We start from the raw sequence: 22,278 nt of genomic DNA, 5'->3' as shown, positions 1-22,278 counted from the left end.
AAACCACAATGAGATACCACCTCACACCAGTGAGAATGGGGAAAATTAACAAGGCAGGAAACCACAAATGTTGGAGAGGATTCCCACCCTCTTACACTGTTGGTGGGAATGTGAAATGGTGCAACCACTCTGGAAAACTGTGTGGAGGTTCCTCAAAGAGTTAAAAATAGACCTGCCCTATGACCCAGCAATTGCACTGTTGGGGATTTACCCCAAAGATACAGATGCAATGAAACGCCGGGACACCTGCACCCCAATGTTTCTAGCAGCAATGTCCACAATAGCCAAACTGTGGAAGGAGCCTCGGTGTCCATCGAAAGATGAATGGATAAAGAAGATGTGATTTATGTATACAATGGAATATTACTCAGCCATTAGAAATGACAAATACCCACCATTTGCTTCAACGTGGATGGAACTGGAGGGTATTATGCTGAGTGAAATTAGTCAATCGGAGAAGGACAAACATTATATGTTCTCATTTATTTGGGGAATATAAATAATAGTGAAAGGAAATAGAAGGGAAGGGAGAAGAAATGTGTGGGAAATATCAGAAAGGGAGACAGAACATGAGAGACTCCTAACTCTGGGAAACGAACTAGGGGTGGTGGAAGGGGAGGAGGGTGGGGGTGGGGGTGAATGGGTGACGGGCACTGAGGGGGACACTTGACGGGATGAGCACTGGGTGTTATTCTGTATGTTGGCAAATTGAACACCAATAAAAAATAAATTTATTATTAAAAAATAAAAAAATAAAAATTATCTGATTGTTTTCTCTAGCTCTTTGAGAAAAAAAAAAAAAAGAATCTGCCTTTGGCTCAGGTTGTGATTCTGCATCCGGCTCCCTGCAGGGAGCCTGCTTCTCCCTCTGCCTATGTCTCTGCCTCTCTCTCTCTCTGTGTCTCACATGAATAAATAAATAAAACCTTTAAAAAAAAAATCCGTGCTCTCATACGCCAAGTTTTAAAATCTGTTTCTGAGCTGTCTATTTGGTTGCATTGGCTTATTTGCCCATCCCTTACGAATATACTCTTGTCAATGATTCTACTTTATAGGAAGTCTTGATCTCTGGTAGGGTAAATCTTGTTTCTCACTCTGTCCACTTCAGGAGTATCTTGGCTATTTTTAGCTCCTTTCCCTTCCATGTGAATATTAAGATCAAATAGTATCTGAATGGGATCATATTCCTTTTATGGATGTATTTAGAGAGAATTGATGTTTTGCAGTTTGAATATTCCATTCATGGACATGTTTTATTTCTCCACTTATTCAGGTCTTTTCTTAAGCATTTTATTTATTTATTTATCTATTTATTTATTTATTTAATTTGTTTATTTAAAAAGATTTTATTTATTTACTCATGAGAAATAGAGAGAGAGAGGCAGAGACATAGGCAGAGGAAGAAGCAGGCTTCCCGTGGGGAGCCAGATGTGGGACTCCATCCCAGGACCCCAGGATCATGACCCAAACCAAAGGCAGACGCTCAACTGCTGAGCCACCCAGTGCCCTCTTTTTCTTATGCATTTTAATATTGAAATTCTCTCAATAAAGATTTTACACAATATTTGTTAGTATTCTAGGCACCTTACAGATATCATTGATTTTGTGAATGAAATTTCTTCCATTAAGTTTTCTAATCATTTATTATGAATAGATATCTCTCAACTTTTTGATGCCTTTACTGAGATGTAATTCACATACCATGCAGTTCATCCATTGAAAGTATAGAATTCAATGGTTTTTGGGATATTCAAAATATGTGCAACTGTCACCATAATTTTCGATCATTTTCATTACCACAAGAAGAAACCTGGTATGTTTAAGCTATTCACTTATCCTTCCATTTCTCCCCACTCCACAAGCCCCAAAAGGGCATTAATCTACTCTCTGTCTCTATAGATTTTCTATTCTGAATTTTCATTTGACTGGAGCCATATAATAAGTTGTCCTTTGTGACTGTCTTTCATTTAGCATAATGTTTTAGGGTAGCTCCGTGAAGCAGCATATATCAGTACTTCATTCCATTTTACAGCTGAATACTGTTTTATTGTATGTGTATAGTCTATTTACTTTTACATGTCGATTTTAAAGAAGGATATTTCAGGATGCTTGTGTTAATTTTATTGATATTCATTTTCTATATGGATTTTCTATAGATAATCATATCCTCCATCAGTAGTGGCAGTTTTGTAAATTCCTTTTTATTTTGTATACTTATTTCTAATCTTGTCTTGTTTCCTTGATGAGAATTTCTAGTACTGAATGGAAATGCTATAACAAGCACTCTTGTCTTATTCTTGACTTTAAAGTAATTGCTTTTAAGATTTACCATCAAATATATTATGTATAAGATCTTGATGAATAGACTTTTTGGATGAACACATTGTATTTTATTCTTTGTTAAGATTTTTTCATGGCCAAATTAAATTTTGGCTGATTGTTTTGTATTTCTTAAAATGATCAGATTTTTCCTCCCTTTAATCTGATTTTGTGGTTTGTTAATTAAAAGATTTTCTGATGAAAAAAAAGATTTTCTGATGTTGAATTTCATTTTATTAAACAATTCTTCAATCATCTACCATTATTTTTTAAAAAGATTTTATTTATTCATGAGACACACAGAGAGAGAGAGAGAGAGGCAGAGACATAGGCAGAGGGAGAAGCAGGCTCCATGCAGGGAGCCCGACTTGAGACTCAATTCCGGGTCTCCAGGATCATGCCCTGGACCCAAAGCAGCGCTAAACCACTGAGCCACATGGGCTGCCCCATTTACCATTACTGATCGGATACCTATTATGGTCAGGTGCTATGTTAAATGTAAAAATGCAAAGATAAATAACAGACAATCCCTTTCTTTAGAAAGCTTACCATTGCTTTAGGAAAGTAAGATGAAAAGAGACTAGGTGATTAACAAGTATCCATGTTTTCTATGTGCCGGGTACCCTTTTAGATACTTTAGAAATGTGTTCTGATTTAATTCTCCCAATAATCCTGTAAATACAGTGGCTTTATCCATTTTATAGATTAGGTATCTGAAGCTTCCAGAATTAAATAAATTTACTCCAAACCAGGATTCAACCCAAAACTTTCTAGCTCTAAAACTCAAGCTCTTGTAATGTGTAAGTGGTAAGCATAGTGGTTGTTGAGTGCATGGAGAGCCATTTTTAGTTGGGATATTTATGGTTCCAGAAAATAATGGATTTAAAAAAAAAAAAAAAGAAAATAATGGATTTAAATAGTCCGTTCAGTGGTAGCCATAAAGTAGAGAGGAGCAGTAGATGGCAATTGAAGCACATGCGGAGGTAAGCAAAGACACAGAGTCAAAAAGCACCAAATAGCCCAGATATCAAAGGGTCGACCAGTGGCTTGTGATGCACAAGTTGTGCAAGCTGGTCTTGGGAAATAAATCTAGATAGGTTGGAGTTTTATCTCATGAAAACTCTTGTGATGACTTGCAGCACAGATTGGAGTAGGAAAGCCAGACTTAGGTAGGAGGCCTTTGCTATAGTCAAAGTGAGTAATAGTGAAGACTCTTCATTTGCTCCTCATCAATTTTAAGATGGAGTCCAAGCAATTAACTTACCCTGATTGACCGGGGCTGACACGGTTTTTCCCCTCCTTTCCTAGTCTCATTTCCCCCCTTGCCCTTTTAGCAGAAGCCTCCCTGGCCTCTTTCAGTTTCTTGAACCTACTATGTTCCTTCTGATCAAATAGCATGAATAAATTATTTCATCACTGAGCAACTCTCTTCCTTCTCTCAGCATGTTACATCCATTTTTCTAATCAACTTCTACTCATACTTCATGTCTCAAACCTTAATTGCGTTCTTCTCTTTCAGAATACTCATTTCAATTCACAGTCATATATTCATTAATGTTTTCTTGAGCAATATCTGTCTCTCTTACCAGACTGTAAATTCCATTGCTGGAACAAGGGTAGTCTGTGTTTGTTTCTGCTTGCCTGGTTCCCTGCACAGAGCCTGGCACAGAACAGGCACTTAATGCATGTGTGTTAAATGAATAAATTAAAAAAATGAATTTTCTTAATTAGGGAAGGTGAAGTCAGTATGAATGAAATGGATAAGAAGAAAAGGAGATTGCAAAATTATTTAGAAAAAAAACTGACTTGACTTGGTAATTGACTAAATATGGGGATGAGAAAGGTAGAGGAATTAGGAATAGTTCTAAAGTTCAGCACTTCAATGATGAATTAAGAGGGAAGTTGTGTTATTAATGGAAGCACAGAAGCCAAAAAGATGATGAAATTAATTTTAGATATATCAAATCACTATAAAGATCCTGAGGAAGACAACATTCAATTGGCAATTTCAGGTATATGGAAATTAAGATTTTGGACATATTTTCAGAATGAAACTAACAATCATCTAAAAGAGTAGATGAAATTAACAAGGAGAAGAGAATAAACAGAATAGCAGAGGCCCTGGGAACTAGATCCTAACAAATGACTATATTAAGGAGCCAGTAAAAGGAAAAGGTCTTGACAAAGGGGACATGGAACCAGGCAGAGAGATGGGGATGTGAGGTTGTGCATGGCCATCAAAGTCATGGGGGGAGTAAATCCCACTGAGTGGAACATCCATACTACAGAGGAAGAATGAGGACTGAAAATTAACCATTGATCTTTAGATAACACCCTGGTGACCTTTGGGAGTCAAGTTTTCATAGAGCACAAGGTAAGGCAAAATACTGATTTTAGGAAAAGAAAGGACTGCTTTTACAGATCACTGATTTAAGAAGTGTAGCAATGGAAAGAAAATGAAAATAGGATTGTAAATTGAGTAAGAAACATCAAAGAACATTTGTCAAATTATCAGAAATCTGAACATGCTCATAAGTAGAGGAGAATATGTCTGTAGAGAGGAGAAATTGAAGGGGCTGCTGAATGGGGTCAGCCATGCTTATTGGGGATAAGGGGAGCGTTTGGGAAGAAGTGACCAAATGGGTGGTGTGGTTGACTTTAGTAAAAGAGGACACTCTTTCTGAAAGGAGCAAAGTCTTGAGATGGAGGATATCACTCTCAGCTGGAGAAGAGATTATTATTTCTTGTCAAGACTGCTGAAGATATTGGAGTCAGAGGGTGAACTGAGTGCTCAAAGGACATAGGAAGTACGTGTCCACATTCCCAATATTCTCCACTTCCATAAACTCAGACTAAGAAAAAAAATGAGTCGTTGCCCTAGAGCAAGCTGCCTGTTGTCTAGGCCAGTAGTAACATGGCCTCTTTAAAATGCTCCAGAAGCCATGAGAACTCAAATTAGGGCAGGGCAGGAGAAAAAAGCACCTAGAGGGACCTACATGCAGCAGCAATCACAGTGCATTCTGGGATTGTGCTCACATCTGGCTCCAGATATGACCGGCCTCTGCCAAGCCCCCTCTGAGGACTGTGGGAAGGGGCTCTTTCCTGTGCACACAGGTGGAAGAGACCACAGTTCCAATGTCCAGCCCTGTCTGTGGCCCAGCCCAGCTGCCAACACCCTTCCTTTCAGCTGTGAACTCTAATGCATGATCAAGCAGCTCAGAGGTAGTAATGAAAATCTCTTGAATTTCCTCTCAACAATTTCAGAAGGGTTTTCCCAAAATATGATCTCATTTCATTCTCATGGTGCCATGGCATTATTGCCCTCAATCTGAAGATGCCAGTTGTTAAATGTCTTGAGTAAAGTCACGCAGCTAACATGTAGGGAAGTCTTTTGATTTGAAACTCCTAATTCTTTTCAACCACCCACATGTCTACACCTGATTGATTCACTTTAGTGGTGAGGAGGTGGATTCTGGAAATTGGGAGGCAACAATGGGAAAGAAAAAAGGGGTGGATGGCAACTCTGGGTGGCATTTATCACTCAGCCTGAGTTTGCCAAGGATAGCCACCCCCTTCTGTGGGTCAGGAAGCCATTCCCATTTCTGCTAGAGGAAACGAATGGCACCTATAAATTTAAGATCTTCTCATGGAAATAAAAGGCTTAGTGAGTTCTTAGAAGCAGTAGAGCAGGCAATTTATGTGTGTTTAGCGACCATGGCGGTGGTTGGGACATGGACGGGAGGCAGAAACATTGAAAACTATACCTGTCAATGTTAGGCAAACCCCATTACTTGAAATACAAGAGGGAAATGGCCTGCTTCCTCCTCCTTCACCTTGGATGTGTGCTGGTCTGCTCCCAGGTGAAGGGCACGGACCAGATGTGTGACCCTGGGCAAGTCGCTTCATCTCTCTGGGCTTGGGCTTCCTTTCCTGGAAAACAATGGGCTTGCGCTAGGTGATTCCTAAGATCTGACTGACTGGAACAGTCTCTGAGTCTATGGTTCTTAGAAAAATGGAAATCATGACAGTAGGAGGAGAAAAGTTTCTTCATGAGGTCTTCCTGTTCAAGGCTGTTTTCTGATTTCCCTTACGGGCAGTGAAATCATTAATGAGCCCGTGAAACTCATTTTCTAGGTGGTGGGCTGTGCCCTTGTGCTATTTGTAGAACTAACTAATTAACCGACCAATCAACTAATCAACTAACTGTCTGATGGCCTAACACATACCTGGGCAGCAGCCAGGGAGCCGGGAAGGAGCCACTTTGAGCATCTCCTGCTGTGGAAAACAGTGTGTGGTGCTGGGGCCTCCTGTCAGCACACCTGGCCCTGCAGCCTCCCACAGACCCCAAGTGTGGACAACAGGCCTTAAGTGGCCCACTGAACTGGTCCTTCAGCCAGGCTGCCGGGCCTTAGAATCAATCATTTCCATTTATGAGTTTCCTCTAAAGCTGGAGTGGCTGGATGGCTGCTTTGGGTTGTTTCCCGACAGCAGACCTGTACCTGGCTGGTGCTCCTCAGCTCCCAGGGCACCGGTGATTTTGGTTTCACGAGGCTGTGCCAAGTGTGGAGAGGCCCCGTGTGCACTTTCTGTCACGTGACCCAGTGACTCAGGCCCTTTCTGGTTCATGCTTGTCGGAGTATGGGAACCAGGGAGAAAAGGTGAGAAAAGCCTTCCCAGTAGTAGCTCTCTGGGAGGGTCTAGGGTTGAGTAACTGCTGCTGTTACACAGGTTGTCCTGAACCTTCTTTATGTGAGCATAATAAAGTAATCCTGGAGGAGCAGGATTGCTGTTTTCAGGTGATGTTTCTAGAGCCTGCGTCTCCAGTGGGAGCAAGCCAAAATCATCCAAGGGAAAGAAAAAAAAAAAAAAAGAATCTACGTTTCACCACTTCCTTTAGTGAAAGAGTTTGGTATTTAACCACCTCATCACCAGAGATTTTTTTTTTTTTTTTTTTTGGTCTATTTAGCCTGAATCCACCCTGCCACGTTTCAGCATGATTCCTCTTACTCTGGGAGACAGAGTGGAAAATTCATTCCGGGACAGGAGGAATGTCTAAGTAACTGTAAGGGAAGATGCTTATTCCTGCTTTATTTTCTCTTCCCTGCCAATCTAGAGCCCTCTGTTCTTCCTTCCTTTCTTTTTTTTTTTTTTTAAGATTTTATTTATTTATTCATGAGAGACACACAGAGAGAGGCAGAGACACAGGCAGAGGGAGAAACAGCTCCATGCAGGGAGCCCGATGTGGGACTCGATCCCGGGTCTCCAGGATCATGATCTGAGCCAAAGACAGGTGCTCAACTGCTGAGCCAGCCAAGTGCCCTGAGCCCTCTATTCTTTCACATGTGATTTCAAAGGTCTCCTCGTGTGAGGAATCTTTCTGTTTTGTTTTTATTTTATTTTATTTTATTTTATTTTTTTATTGGAGTTCAATTTGCCAACATACAGCATAACACCCAGTGCTCATCCCGCCAAGTGCCCCCCTCAGTGCCCATCACCCAGTCACCCCAACCCCCCGCCCACCTCCCTTTCCACTACCCCTTGTTCATTTCCCAGAGTTAAGTGTCTCTCATGTTTTGTCACCCTCATTGATATTTTCACTCATTTTCTCTCCTTTCCCTTTATTCCCTTTCACTAATTTTCATATTCCTCAAATGAATGAGACCATATAATGTTTGTCCTTTAGAAATGACAAACAAATATCCACTATTTGTTTCAATGTGGATGGAACTGGAGGGTATTATGCTGAGTGAAATAAGTCAATGGGCAAAGGACAATCTTTCTCTTTCGAACCCTTCCTTTTCACAGAAGACACCAGAGCACTCAAGCTCAGAGTTTATTTTATCACCCATTAGTTCTCACTAACAGTCTATTTTGAAAATACTTTGAGTTGATTTCAAGGCACAGTGCTCTGTACTCCCAAGTAGGTTCGATTCTCTTTAATGCAACTATGATGTGAAAAATGCCTGGGCTTGGAGGTAGAAGTCCTGGACCTGACACTGGCCAGCTGCTGCTTAAAAGGCTCAACCTCTGAGAGACTCAGTTTACTCATCTGGAAAACTGAGAAAATGAGGCTTTCGCTTTTGGGGTCATGGTGATGATAAATAAAGGACTGTATAAAAAAGTGCTGAGGATAATGGCTTTCACTTAACAGGTAACCCACAGACACTAAGTCATATTCCATAAGGGCAGGGCGTATCTATGACATCTATGACTTCTGTTTCTATAGTTTTTCTCCTTAAGGCCTCAGTACGCTGCTTGGCCCACAGGGTAAGCTTCGTGGGTGATGCTCACTGATCATCTATTTGATAGCTGAGGACAAGGAAGTTGGAAAGGATTTGGGGCCATTTTGAGGTCTGGTAAAGTCTGGAGAAGTCCAAGATTGAGGGTCCCCGCTCCAGGTGGGTTGAAGATGGGGAAGACGGTTTAGTGTGTGCATCTGAGCTGAGGAATGAGGCGAGGCAAGACCCATGGCATAGAAATCTAGGGAAAATAGAAAAACTGAGGATTTGATCCTAAAAGAGAAATCTGGTGCAGGCATATGTGGCAGAAAAAATGGGCCAGTCATGTGCTCATTAAAAAGAAAATCTGCCTCTTGTAACTTTACTGGCTCTTTGAGTTTACCTTTGTACTGCCTTGCCTGGATTACTGTGTCATTTCAATAAGTCCACTCCGATCCTTATCTGTGGGAGGTGGGGTTTCTTTATCTAGGTGCGTAATTTATTACCTAGGAGGGTGTAGAAGTAAGCTTTGGGAATCATTTCCCCCAGAAAGCACAGATCTTGCCTTCATCTGCTTCCTTAGTTCTTTTGCACAAGGGCCAGAGACCCTTGAGATGGCTGCAGGGCCACCCTGGTGAGTACAGGGACAAATGTTGGAATGGCTCCAATGTGACCCCGGGTGAAGTGGGCATTCACTGTGGGATTGAGCAACCCACTCTAAAGGATTCTGTTGAAGGAAATGAGATTTGGGTGGGAAACACTAAGCCTAGAGATCAATGAGGGTCAGGGAGGGGTTTATTTACAGAAGGTGAGGACTTCTCTTTCTTTCCATGAAGCCTGATGAATGGAGATGAGGGAGATTGCTGGAGGGTCAAGGACAGGAAAGGTGACATCCACTCCATAGCTCACTTCTTTGGTCAAAGCAAGTGATGCAGTCTGGCAGCTGCTGCTCATTGATTTTTCTACCATGAGTGCCTTGACTCAGGATAGGATACCAGATGGTAGAAGGATGCTGAGGCATTGTGGGTTTTGGTTCGTGGAGCCTCAGATAACAGAGAGCTAAGTGGAACACATTCTTTAGTTTGTATGGCATTCTGGCTTTATTTCACTATTTGTTTTTCCTGTTCATCCCTGATCTTCATCCCCAGTTCCCTTCTTCCCCTCTCTCATTCCCAATCTCGCCAACCATCAACCTCCAACACACACGAGATTCTCTAACGATAGGACAAGTACACTTTTACGCATGCTCCTATGGATCTCTGCAAGAGCTTCCCTGAGCATATACCCAGCATGGGGGGATTGTTGGACATAAGGTACATGCTCACTTAATTTCACTAAATACTCCCCAGTTGCTTTCCAGAATGGCTGTGCCAGTTTAAGGATGCCCCAGAAATGCATGCATACATCTACTTCCCTGAGTCTTCTCCATCACTTGGTATTACTAATCTTTGTATCTTGGATGTATATGAAGTAGTATATCACTGTTTTAAAGTTTGTATTTCTCTGATTTCCAGGCCTTCCTAGAAATACATATCTTATCTCATACTTGGAATCCATTCTCTGAACTGTGTATTATTACATGTTTTGCTCATTTTTCTTTTGGGCTTCTAATCTTTTTTCATGCTGATTTGTAAGGGTTTCCTATATATGTTAGACATGTAATTATCCATGTATGGATACTGTGACTTTGTTTTGTGTTCCTGTCCTGTTTTGGAATCAAGGTTATACTTATTAGCCTTATAAAGTGATTGATAATTTAATTTCTAAAATGTCTATTTATCTATGAAAACTTTTAATTAATTCCTTTCCAATTTTGATACTTTATAAATTCACTGTGTCTAGGTGTGGATGGTCCCATTTATCTATGTTATATAACACTCTGTGAGTCTTTTCAATTCTACTTCTCTGTGTCTTAACATTTTATTGTTCCTTTTTTTTAGGAAAAAAATGACATTTACTGTGCTTGTTTATTTATTATTAATTAAAGTGAGTCTCATAGTATTTTCTCACATTTATTTCTCTTCTTATTAGAGTACTTCTTTCAAGAGAATGTTAAAAGACCTTTTACATATGCCTGAGATATCATTAAGTTGCCCCAAATTTTAAAAATAGTTTAATCAGTGTTAAAATTCTAGGTTGATGGTTCTTGTCTTTCAACACTGTGGAAAAACTATTCTTTTGGCCAGCATGTATTGTTAATATTGAGAATTCTTGTTCCTTTTCAGATCTTCACCTTCTCTTTGGAAACTTTTAGATTTGTCATTTTTATTTTTGGTTTCTTGAAACACACATTTATTATTAATTTAACCTTCTGAGCCTCATGACATGACAGCAAAGGAATAAAAACTGGTATAAACTACCAGCAAAAACAAAACAAAACAAAACAAAACAAAAAACCTACCAGCAATGAAGAGATTGTGGAGAGGTCATTGGAGGATAAGCAATTGTGTGATGTATGGATTGTAGGAAGTAGGAGGAGGACCGGGAACTGATGAAGTGAGGTAGACAGAGGAAGATGCAGTAAAGAATATACATAGTACAGGCAGTTGTCAAGAGCAACTGTTCTTGCACATTCCTGGAAAGGCTCAGGTCTCAAAATCTCTAGATTTGATGGTGAGCAAGAGGGAGATTTGGGCTGAGAGAAACTCCGGATTTCTCCATCCTATGGTCATGGGGGAGGATCGTTTCTCTCTAACAAAATTGAACAACTTGTTAGCTTGGGAGCTAATGCCACTTCTACTCATCTTGAAATGGAGCCCAATACTCAACCAATGCCTGCTGGTGTACACTGAGTTGGCTGTCAGACTTGCTAATCCCGTCAATGGGATTTGAGGGAATTGTGGTACATGAAAAGGAAACATTGCGAAATAGAGAAATGATCCCATAAAAAACAAGAGATGATTCAAGGTAAATAAGGCGGTTGAAAGAAATGAACTTGTATCCGCAGAGATATTCATGAAGACATCACATCAATTAAATAAGAAAAAGATGCTGTGAAATACCAACTAAAAAGATAGGGGATAAAATAGAGAAGAAAGAAAAGGAGTATAATATGACCATTATCAACAAAAAGTAACATTTAGAATAATCCAGGAGCTCAACATCCACCGAGAGAAGAGCTGCAAAGAAAAATATGTAGGAAGGAATTATTAAAGAAGCATTAAGAGAATCTCCCAGAGTCGAAGGATGCAAAAGTTAAGAAAGAAGTATTTCCTTAGTACCCATCATGATGCAACATAAAAATTCAGAACACTAATAATGAAAGAGAGATCATAAATATTTCCAGAGAAAGAGAAATGAAGAAAAATGAACAACAATCCACAAATAGGCATCCAAGACTTGTAAGAGCAATGCTAGGTGTTAGAAGATAATAAAGCAGTGCTTCAAATTATGAAGAAAATAACTTTCAACTAGAAGTCTATATCCAGCAAAAATCACTGTGAATTTTGAAGGCAGAAGAAAAGATATTTTCAGACAGATGAGATGTGGAAAGTCTTAATGCTACATGTCACTCTAAGGAAGTCACTGGAGAATGTACTTCTGCAAGACAAGGGAGTAAAACCAGCCAAGGAGGGGGACTTGGGTTCTGAAGTAGCAGCCCCTCCAGCCTTGAGCAGCTGTGAAGGAAATGCAGATGACAGTCTTGCTGAAGGCCTAGGGAGAGATCAGTATATATTTTACCATGAAGGAAACACTAATTTGTATCCTTTGCCACTTATGAAGACATCATAAGCACAGAAAGGTTAAGTCAATTGGCCAAGATCACACCGATAGTAAGCCGTTAGTTAGCAATTTGGACCCAGCTAGAATGACTTCCTAGCCTGAACCCTTACTCTTATATCATATTTTGCTTCTTCTCATCACTGATATTAAAGTGATTAAAAGTTTCCACTGGCAAAATAAAAATAAAGATATGTTCTATGTGGGCCAAACACTCATTTATTAGAGTCATAAGGAAAATTAAAAAAAAAAAAAAGAAAAGAAAAGAAAAAAGAAAAAGAAAATAGGAAAGCCTATGTAAAATTGATTAAATAAGAAATAAAGCAAGAAATAGTTTCTAGAGAAGGGAACCACCAGGAAAGAAAATTTAAAAGGGGTGATTTGGTTGAGGGAGAGGGCCTGGGAGGGAGAAGGAAGAAGGTGAGAGATTGTTTCATTGCATTTAAAATCTTCTGTTCTTTTAAAAACGCACACGTTTTACTTTAAAAAGTTTACATTTTTTGCTCTGCATCACTTGCCATCAGGGAAATACAAATCAAAACCACAATGAGATACCACCTCACACCAGTGAGAATGGGGAAAATTAACAAGGCAGGAAACAACAAATGTTGGAGAGGATGCGGAGAAAAGGGAACCCTCTTACACTGTTGGTGGGAATGTGAACTGGTGCAGCCACTCTGGAAAACTGTGTGGAGGTTCCTCAAAGAGTTAAAAATAGACCTGCCCTACGACCCAGCAATTGCACTGTTGGGGATTTACCCCAAAGATACAAATGCAATGAAATGCTGGGACACCTGCACCCCGATGTTTCTAGCAGCAATGGCCACGATAGCCAAACTGTGGAAGGAGCCTCGGTGTCCAACGAAAGATGAATGGATAAAGAAGATGTGGTTTATGTATACAATGGAATATGACTCAGCTATTAGAAATGACAAATACCTACCATTTGCTTCAACGTGGATGGAACTGGAGGGTATTATGCTGAGTGAAGTAAGTCAGTCGGAGAAGGACAAACATTATATGTTCTCATTCATTTGGGGAATATAAATAATAGTGAAAGGGAATATAAGGGAAGGGGGAAGAAATGTGTGGGAAATATCAGAAAGGGAGACAGAACGTAAAGACTGCTAACTCTGGGAAACGAACTAGGGGTGGTGGAAGGGGAGGAGGGCGGGGGGTGGGAGTGAATGGGTGACGGGCACTGGGGGTTATTCTGTATGTTAGTAAATTGAACACCAATAAAAAAATAAATTAAAAAAAAAATAAAAAGTTTACATTTTTATTTCTTTGTATTTTTAAAAGGTGAAATAGGGCTCGTTCGGGAGATAAGCCAGATGAGGAGATAGGGCAGTGGACCGAAGGAGCCAAGAGCTCAGGGTGGACACTGGTGTGCCTTAGAGTGCGCCACACTGCAGGGTAGCTGGGCTTGACAGGAGAAGCTGGAGATGACTCTGGAAAAGTAGACGAGGGCAAGGCTGTGGAAAGCATTGAATACCATGCTAAGAAGTTTGGAATTTCCTTTGTTGGCAAGGGGGCGGGAACCATGAGAAGTTTTGAGCCGCGCGACTCCATCTGTGTTCTAGAAGGCTCTTCCTTATGGTGACATCCTGTCGGTAGGATATGAAATGTGGAGACGCCAGGAAGCACAGGCGCGGAGTGGAGACTGTCACAACAATCTTAAGAGACTTTTGAGGGCCTGAAGTAAGGCTTTTGAGGCTTTTTTGTGAGGAAATGGAAGCTCCATACCTGGGACTAGAAGAGAAAATCTCGGTGCCACGTTCACTGCCGCCCTGGGGTGGACCCTGCCCAGGGGCACAGGGGTGGCCGCTGGTGGGCCACTTGCAATCGCCCCACCTCTTCACATTCAGGAGCCACTAGGAGCCCCCCTCCGCACTCCCCCTCCCCAGGCAGCATCTTATTTTAGCTTTTTAAAACCTTAGCATAAACCATTTCTTGGCCACTTTTCAAGACATGTTTTAGTTTTCAGTACAGGATTTTTACCAACTTCTTTTCACTCCCCTCCACACCCTTTAATGATTCCCTTGGTTTTTATAAGCAGTTTTTCAGTTTTTTCCTCCTGCTTTGCCAACTCCTCTAAGAAGTAGGATTTTTTCTTTCTCCCCTCCTCCCTCTTTTATTAGTATCTTTAAAATAATAAAATGGAAAAAATGAATGTTTGTAAACTTCTGGTCTCCTGCTTCCTAGGTTCACACCCACTGGACCCTCCCTCTGAGGCTCCTAACAACATTCCTCCTTGCTGGGTGTGCGTGTCTGTGTGACCACAGCTCTCAGATGGCTTCAGCCCTGTCTCTCCTGTTCCATTATGTCCTCCCTGCCTTCTGAGCGACTCCCATTCCTCTGGTCCTCCTGCCCTCTGGTTGCCAGGCAACACAGTGGGGGGGAGGAGGCGGGGAGGCAAGAGAGGCTGGTAGCCAGTGCCCCTTGGAAACAGCATTGGTCTTTCTCCCTCCTGGAGCAGCCTGGCTGGGAAGTGAGCACCACGCTGAAGGTCAAAGGCAACCATCCATAGCTGTGGCATTCTCCACTTGGCCTGAACCTGACTCAGGAGAGGAAATACTCGAAGGCAGGGAATGGGGTGAAGTAGGGCAGTTAGTTTTCCCTTCACACCCAAAGGCCACGTGGCTCCTGCCTTGGGACAGGAGAGGGTCAAAGTTAAGCTGAATAGGTCTTTGTGCATTTCAGGAATGTGAATTGCATTTCTTTCTACACCTCTCTTCCCACTGCAGAAATGGCAGATTCACTTGCTGAATTTTTGGGTTGGGGATCTACTTTCCTAGTACCCACCATGTCTGGGGACAGTGTAGGCATCACCTGGGATTGTTAGAAATGCAAACCTCTGTCCCACCCCAGACCTGCTGAACCAGAATCTACATTTTGTCAGAATGGCCAGGTAATTTATATGCACACTGAGAACCACTGATTAAATACTCTACTGTCAACTTAGAATGACAGGTGTGGCTGACATCAGGATTCATGTTCCAGAGACTTCTGCCTTTTTGTTCTCAGTGGTGCACCGTAGAGCAATAGCTTTGTGTTTTCCCTTTTCTCCATCAATCCTTATGTTACCCAGGGTGTGAGACCAGGCATGTTCACTATATTATCTCACCTTATCCTCAAACAGTTTTATGGGATAACAAAGCATATTCATTGATCTGATTTTCGGCAATAAACCCCCATTTTATTGGTGAGGAAATGACTATCATATTCAGAATCATAGAGCTAGGAACTGGACTCATCCTTGTGATTGCTGAACATCTCACTTCCCACCTTCCTTTTCTGTAGACCTAGGCTAGAACTTCCACTCCTTTTCAATATGAAGCTCAGAAAAGTAATTACTATAGAAAATAAAAGCAATCAGAAACATAATGTTGGGTTTGGTTTGAGTCATAAATTCCACCATGTAGGGACAAAACTGAGGACTTTTTCCTGAGCCTCTGCAAATGATTCCAGTAGTTCAGAGGCCCTTTTGAACAAGAGGTTACATGGATTGAGTTTCAAAGAAAAGAATGTCCCCCCCCCCACACACACAAAATCTGTCCAGATGCGAATGGTCTCCAGATGTGCACATTGCTCTTCCAGATGTGTGGAAGACAGGGTGGGGGAGGGGGGCTGAGATGCCTCACATGTCTGCAAAATGAAATGGAAAAAGCGCTCTCAGCCACGGGGGAAAGTAGGACAAGGGGAAGAGAAACGAAATGAGAGAGATGGAATCCAAGTTAAACTCTTCAACGTGGGGCCAGACTAATTCGAAGGAATTGTTCCCACGTGGGCTGACCTTTTAAATCTGCGCCGCGCATGGAGGCCACACCTCAGAATGTGCTGCTGGACAGCAAACTCTAAAGGTGTTTGGGTTGGGGTTAGACCTGAGTGAATCTGATTGGGCCCCTTCGAGGTTTCCCAGCCCAGGCGGCCAAGCAGGCAGGACCGGCTCTGGGTCTTTGGGGAGAACAGAGGTGAGGCCAGAATGCGGAAGGCGGAGAAGCCAGGAGCTACCGGGCCTCTCCTGCTCCGGTTCTGAATCAGCAGCTCCTTCTTTTGGGGATCTGCTGGTTTGTTCCTTCACAGTGGTGAGAAGGTCCCAGGTTTCTCAGATGAGTAAATCTGAAACCACAGAAAACTGAGGTCTTGCAGCCACGTCATCACGGCTTGTCACATCTCTGAGAATCTGAGCCATTGTCAAACGCCTGGCTGCATGGCATAAAACTCCTTTCTTTCCCTCTGTTGGCTGGCATCTGTGCCTTCTCCGGGCAGATCTGTGAACTGCTGCTTCAGGGGTATGTCTCCCCACCTTCCCACATGTCCCTACTTTGTTTTTCTTCTGTGCACTGTCCTGAGTCTCCATTTCTGTGCCACTCTGAAGTATGATTTTGATTCCTACTTCTGCCTATGTTTTTTCACAACACAAATAACTCACTTTGTGCTGGTTTCCTTTCTAGGAGGAGGGAGGGGGAGGTTCACATTTTTATTTCCCTCTAGAAGTTCCCAAGATCTAAAGAACACATTCCAACAAAATGAGTAAATTCAAGTTACTAATTACTTATATTACTAAAACATGTGCATATGCAAGTGTCTACATTTTGATCACACGCACACATACTTGTACGCACGTGCACGTGCATGCATGCGTCCCTATATTATCTCTGGCCAGTATGCTAACAATATCATTACTAATTGCTTAGTTGAAAAGTTAATTAGCTATCGTCTGTTTTCCTTTGTGGGACCTAATCTCCTGTGATCTGTAGCCCAACACATTTCTCAAAGGTCACACCAATCAGAGGTAAATGATCTAATTGGAAGGTACTGAGATCGTTGAGGGGCAAACCCAGGATCAGTGCACCCTGGATACATAGATACATGTCATTACTCTAGGAATCAAGTATCAGGAAGTACAGTAGTTTCATTAACAGCATCATTAGCATCATCACTATTGGCTAATTGTGAATTCTTTCTTTTTGTTTTGATCTAATCAGATTCGAATTCTCAAGCTATGGTTTGATTTTAGGCATATTTTGATATTCCAGTGAGTACGTGATTCAATTTTATGAAATTGATTCTGTCCTGGCTCACTAGGGTGCATATCTTTAAGTTTTTATACTTAAGCCGACTTGGAATTGGTTTAAAGTTTAGACGAATAAGTAAATGGTTTAGTTCAATTATGTGCTCTGAAAAATGTAAATACTTCACTCTGGCTTTTTTTTTTTAAGGATTATTTATTTATTTATTCATGAGAGACAGAGAGAGAGAGAAAAGCAGAGACATAGTCAGATGGAGAAGCAGGCTCCCCACAAGGGGCCCGATGCGGGACCTGATCCCAGAATCATGCCCTAAGCCAAAGGCAGATGCTCAACCACTGAACCACCCAGGTGTTCCCTATTCTGGCTTTTAACTACAAACTTGGTGTGTTTCACACCTCTGAATTAGATTTCTGCCTGACATTTGTGGTGGCAAAGGTATATTATTTTGTTCTTGTAAGTTGGTCATATTCATTGTTATTTTGAAAAGGTTCCAGAGAGCCCTGTGTTGCAATTAGCCTATCTTGCTCCAAAATGCTGCACAGGAGGACTTTAATCATTGCATTCTGCTCGGGCATCAGGATTACAGAGATTTTCCTTCTTGTATTTCTAGGCTTTTCCCATGCCTCCCAGTCTGGAGTCACACATCTATGGCAGGAGACATGGTGTTTGGGTTCACTTCCTTCCCTGGTGCCAGGAGGGCTTTCCAGAGAGGGTGGAAATGGCCTTTCTCCTGTCACAGCTCAGGCCCCTGACGCAGGGACTTCCTGCCTGAGAGGACTGCACCATGCACTCCCCAGCTCATTGCTCCTCAGCAGTGACTAAAGCTCAAAAACCCAGCCCCTGTCTTTGGATTCCAAAGGTGTAATTTCTTGTGGAATGTTCCTTTCTGTTGATATGTTCTCCACCTTTCTTTTCACCTGTCTGTTATGCTTAGCTCTACCCTCTTGCATGTGTTAATTTAATCCTTTGGTGACCTAAGCTAGAGAAAATGTTTCAGCAATGAACTTTTCTCCATCTAGGAGTCTTCTCCTGCATGTTGTGACACCTATTCCTCTAATGTTCATATTTTAGATTAAATCTACCATTTATTTTATGCCTGGGTTCTAAGCAATTATATTTATCATATTTATTGTTACTAACAACTCAATCAGTTAGGTAGCATCATCCCCATTTTACAGATGAGGAGACTGAGGCTCAGGGAAGCTGAATGCTTCACCCAAAGCCCTGCAGCTGGAAATCAGATAAATCTGGTTCATCCAACTCCAGAGCCTCTTCTTCGTGGACATCTAGTCTGGTTCAGGTTACCCCAAGAGGCCCTCTGTGATTTCAAAAAATTCTAAAATTCCCAGATCAAATTTATTTTCATTCATTTTATTTAAAAACAACAATGCCTGCATGTTTCATAGGTGGTATAATGAGGTGAAAAGGAGAATACAGTGTTGTAGCCTGAAAGGTTGGAAATCAGCCCCTCAACCTTGAAAGGAAGATTTCAGGTTACCAATAAGTTTCCCTCAGAATGACTTTTGCTGAAAGTGCGTGAACCTGCCACCACCTGTTTCATTTGGTGAATTGATTTAATTCTGTAGCCGAACCTGCTTGCAGAGATTCCTTCCAGGTTCATGACCCTGGTTGTGGAAATGCAGAACTTTAGCTGGTAGGCCCTGGTGATGGAGCACAGAGCTGGAGGTATCTGGATGAGATACAGCAGGATGGAAGACTCATTTTATCATCAAACGATGTAAAGTGCAGACTTTCATTCTAGAACTTGTAACAAGATAGTGTTCCTATTAGAAGAAAATATAAGCCATTTCCCTCAAGTTTATATTCTTATGCATACCTTGATACCTTCAAGAACAACCTCTCTTGGCCACCAGGGGACAAGCCCATGTCTGCATAGAGTAGAAGTGTGGTCAAGTGTAGACTTATCCCCTTCTGACTCCTTCCCTAGAGCATTTGAAGCAGTAGGGCTATTTTATTTTTTGGTGATGAGACTCCACACATTTGCCCTGCTTCTGGAGCCCTGCAGACAATTCTGAGGGATCAAACAAGTCCTCTGACAGAAGCACTAAAGCTAAAAGTCACAGTATAACTCTGCAGTCTTCTCATGGGAGATGGTATTTCTGGAGGATGCACAGAAGACTTTTCCTGTGGCTTCAAGAAGACTATTAAATCCAGAAAGACTACAGAGGAAAGGGTGTAATTTGTGAGCATTCAAACTTTTAGGAAAGTGTTTTTCATCTTTTATTGAGTGAAAACAAAGGAAAGAAGGCCATACCCTTCCCAGGATCCCCTCTTGGTCATTTTTTATTTTTTGTGCCAATAATGGATGTGCTATTAGAGGAGGGAGACAAAAGCCTCTTGTTCCTTAGGTTATATGTGATGTTTGCACAGGAAATATGAGCAAACATCTTGGAATCCTTATCATTATATATAAATGGCCTTATGGGTTGATTCTACAGAGACTATCATATTTACAGAAATACAATGATACCCCTGTGGAGAGCCTTTCATCATAGGATTTCTTGGCTTAGTCATCTTACCCCTAATTTGCAGAGATGAGAATAAAACCCAGGAGAGGTCACTAGCTGTAGAACAAGCAAAACACGTTGGGAGCTCAGCCTCCTTCAATCTGCCTGTGTAGCCAAGCCCTGGGTTCAGCCCATGAGCCTCCTCATGGTATTCCTAGCCTTTGATATGTACCTTTTCTGCCATGGACACATGTAATTAGTGGAATAGAGCAAGTCTAGTTGCTGTTGAATCAGTTGCAAATTCAAGGTCAGTTAGGTTTCCTTAATTATAGCCAATCCTCCAACAATGATATTGAACATCTATATGCAACATACTGAGTTGGACACCAAGGAGAGGAAGCAGGAGCTATGACATGGCAACATTTAACTGGTACAGAAGAAAGGGGAGGAACAATATGCTTTTCCTGAGAGAGGGGGTCACTGAATAAACATGAAGCCATTGGAGCATGACAGGGGTATTTGATCAAAATGGCAAAGAAAAGAGCACGAAGGGAACATCAAAGGAATGAGCATCAGGCTCCCAGCAGTGGAGCCAGGCCAAGGCTTGAAGGAAGGATGGACAAAGACTGGTTCAGAGAGAAGGGGAAACAGTTTGGGAATGTTATTGTGAAGACAAAGGAGTGAGACTCTTCAAGGAATAGAGGGCTGGATAAGAAATAAACCCAGCTAGGGACGCCTGGGTGGCTCACCGGTTTAGCACCGCCTTCAGCCCAGGGTTTGGTCCTGGAGACCAGGGATCAAGTTCCACATCGGGCTCCCTGCATGGAGCCTGCTTCTTCCTGTGCCTGTGTCTCTGCCTCTCTAAAAAAAAAGAAAAGAAAGGAAAAAAAAGAAATGAACCCGGCTAGAGCCATAGGGCCATGTTGTATGGTAGTGGAGTATGAGGGGGTTGAGGTGGGTGTAGGGAAGGGTGGGAAAGTAAGGAGCCATCTACATGTCCTGAATTGAATATGAAATGGTCTTTGAAGCTGGTTATTCTGAGGAGTTTAGGTGGTATCAATTAACATAAAAAACCACAGAAACCAAAGAAATCTCTAGGAAGACAGACCTAGCAATCTAGCACTGAGAAGCTTAAAAGATGAATTAATGTTGATACTTTTGGAATGGAGAAAAAAGACCACAAAACAGGAAGTAAGGCAGAGGAATGATTAACAGGACACAGCCAAACAAACAGAAAAGAAGCTTTGGTATTGGAGGAGTGCTGTTGAATGTATTTATTTTTTATTTTTTAATTTTTAAAATTTTTCATTTAAATTCAATTTGGGTAATATATAGTGTATTATTAGTTTCAGGGGTAGAATTTAGTGATTCTGATTCATCAGTTGCCTCTAAGACCCAGTGATCATTCCATCCAGTGTCCTCCTTAATGCCTGTCACCCAGTTACCCCATCCCTCAACCCCCTTCCCCTCTAGCAACCCTCACTTTGCTTCCTAGAGTTAAGAGTCTCTTATGGTTTGCCTCCCTCTCTGTTTTCTCCTTATTTTATTTTTCCTTCCCTTCCATTGAATCTTGGAATTTTTGAATTGGAATAGCCCTGAGTTCAATATTCTTCCTTTGCAAATTAAACCAAAGGCCTAGTAAAGAAGCTGTTCATGCAGAGAAAAATGTGGGCTAGCGAAGTTCAGTTAGGCCTGGATTTAATTTAGAAAATGACATAAATATATTTTGAGCTTCAGACATATTGGGTTTGGGCTCATGATGTCACATTCTGATTCCAGAAAACTTGACCCCTGAGAAGCCCTGATCCTCAGAGACCTTTGTGGGGACAAAAGAGGTACTTTGCACCTGGGGCTAATACGGGTAGAGAGAATTGGGTTTGGAAAGCATGGTAGATAGAAGCCTGGTGGGATCCTGCAGCTACACCCTGCTTCTGGGGGCTCTGAGATCTGGGAATAGTCAGGCTAGTTTGAGGGACTGGCGCTCTTCCAGGGTGGCCCATGCTAGTCTGGGTCACCCAGCTCCCACCCAGACTCACGTCAGCTTCACGCACTGTGATTATCACACTTCAGCCAGCACCATCTCTCTGCACCATATTACATCCAAAAAAACAAACAAAAAAACTTTAAGAACTTTCCCAGGGACTAGAATATGTTTCATCTAGCTTCATTTAAAATACATTGCTAGAACTGGGCTCTGCAAATCTGTCAGATACTATAAATATGTATGAAGTTGCAGTGGCCTCCCACACCCATGGAGAGGCCAGTTTGTGGATGGATAACAGACAGGGAGAATTTTAAGTACATCCTGTTCCACCAAAGCTGACTTTTTCCCCCCATTCTGCTCTCCCTCATTCTTCTGCTCTCTGCTGCTCATCAACACCCTCCTTCCTCAACAGAAAAAATAATTGCTATGAAGGCTGAGCCTGGGCAGAGGCAAAGATTTCTTATTTCTCTTCCTTAAAATGTTGCAAAACCTTAAAAACTGTAAGAGAATAATGCCCCCCCCCAACACACACA

The 22,278-nt window shown here is 41.7% G+C and overlaps 1 long non-coding RNA gene across 2 annotated transcripts in view; it reads right to left on the bottom strand.

Moving 5' to 3' along the window:
* The window catches only part of LOC112665420 (uncharacterized), a 51,475-nt gene that overhangs the window by 6,208 nt on the left and 22,989 nt on the right, over positions 1–22,278 (bottom strand). The window contains exon 4 of one of the 2 annotated variants that reach the window (XR_007406401.1): positions 20,510–20,622. The exons of the other annotated variant lie outside the window; for it this stretch is intronic. This is a non-coding gene — a long non-coding RNA (uncharacterized LOC112665420). Of the gene's footprint in view, positions 1–20,509; positions 20,623–22,278 lie in introns of those variants that run through there. 2 annotated transcript variants of the gene reach the window in all.

The sequence above is a fragment of the Canis lupus genome, chromosome 27 (genome assembly GCF_003254725.2).
Source record: "Canis lupus dingo isolate Sandy chromosome 27, ASM325472v2, whole genome shotgun sequence".
Taxonomy (NCBI): Eukaryota; Metazoa; Chordata; class Mammalia; order Carnivora; family Canidae; genus Canis; species Canis lupus.
The sequence above is the reverse complement of the archived record's forward strand: the minus strand, read 5'-3'. Positions and strand labels throughout refer to the sequence as shown.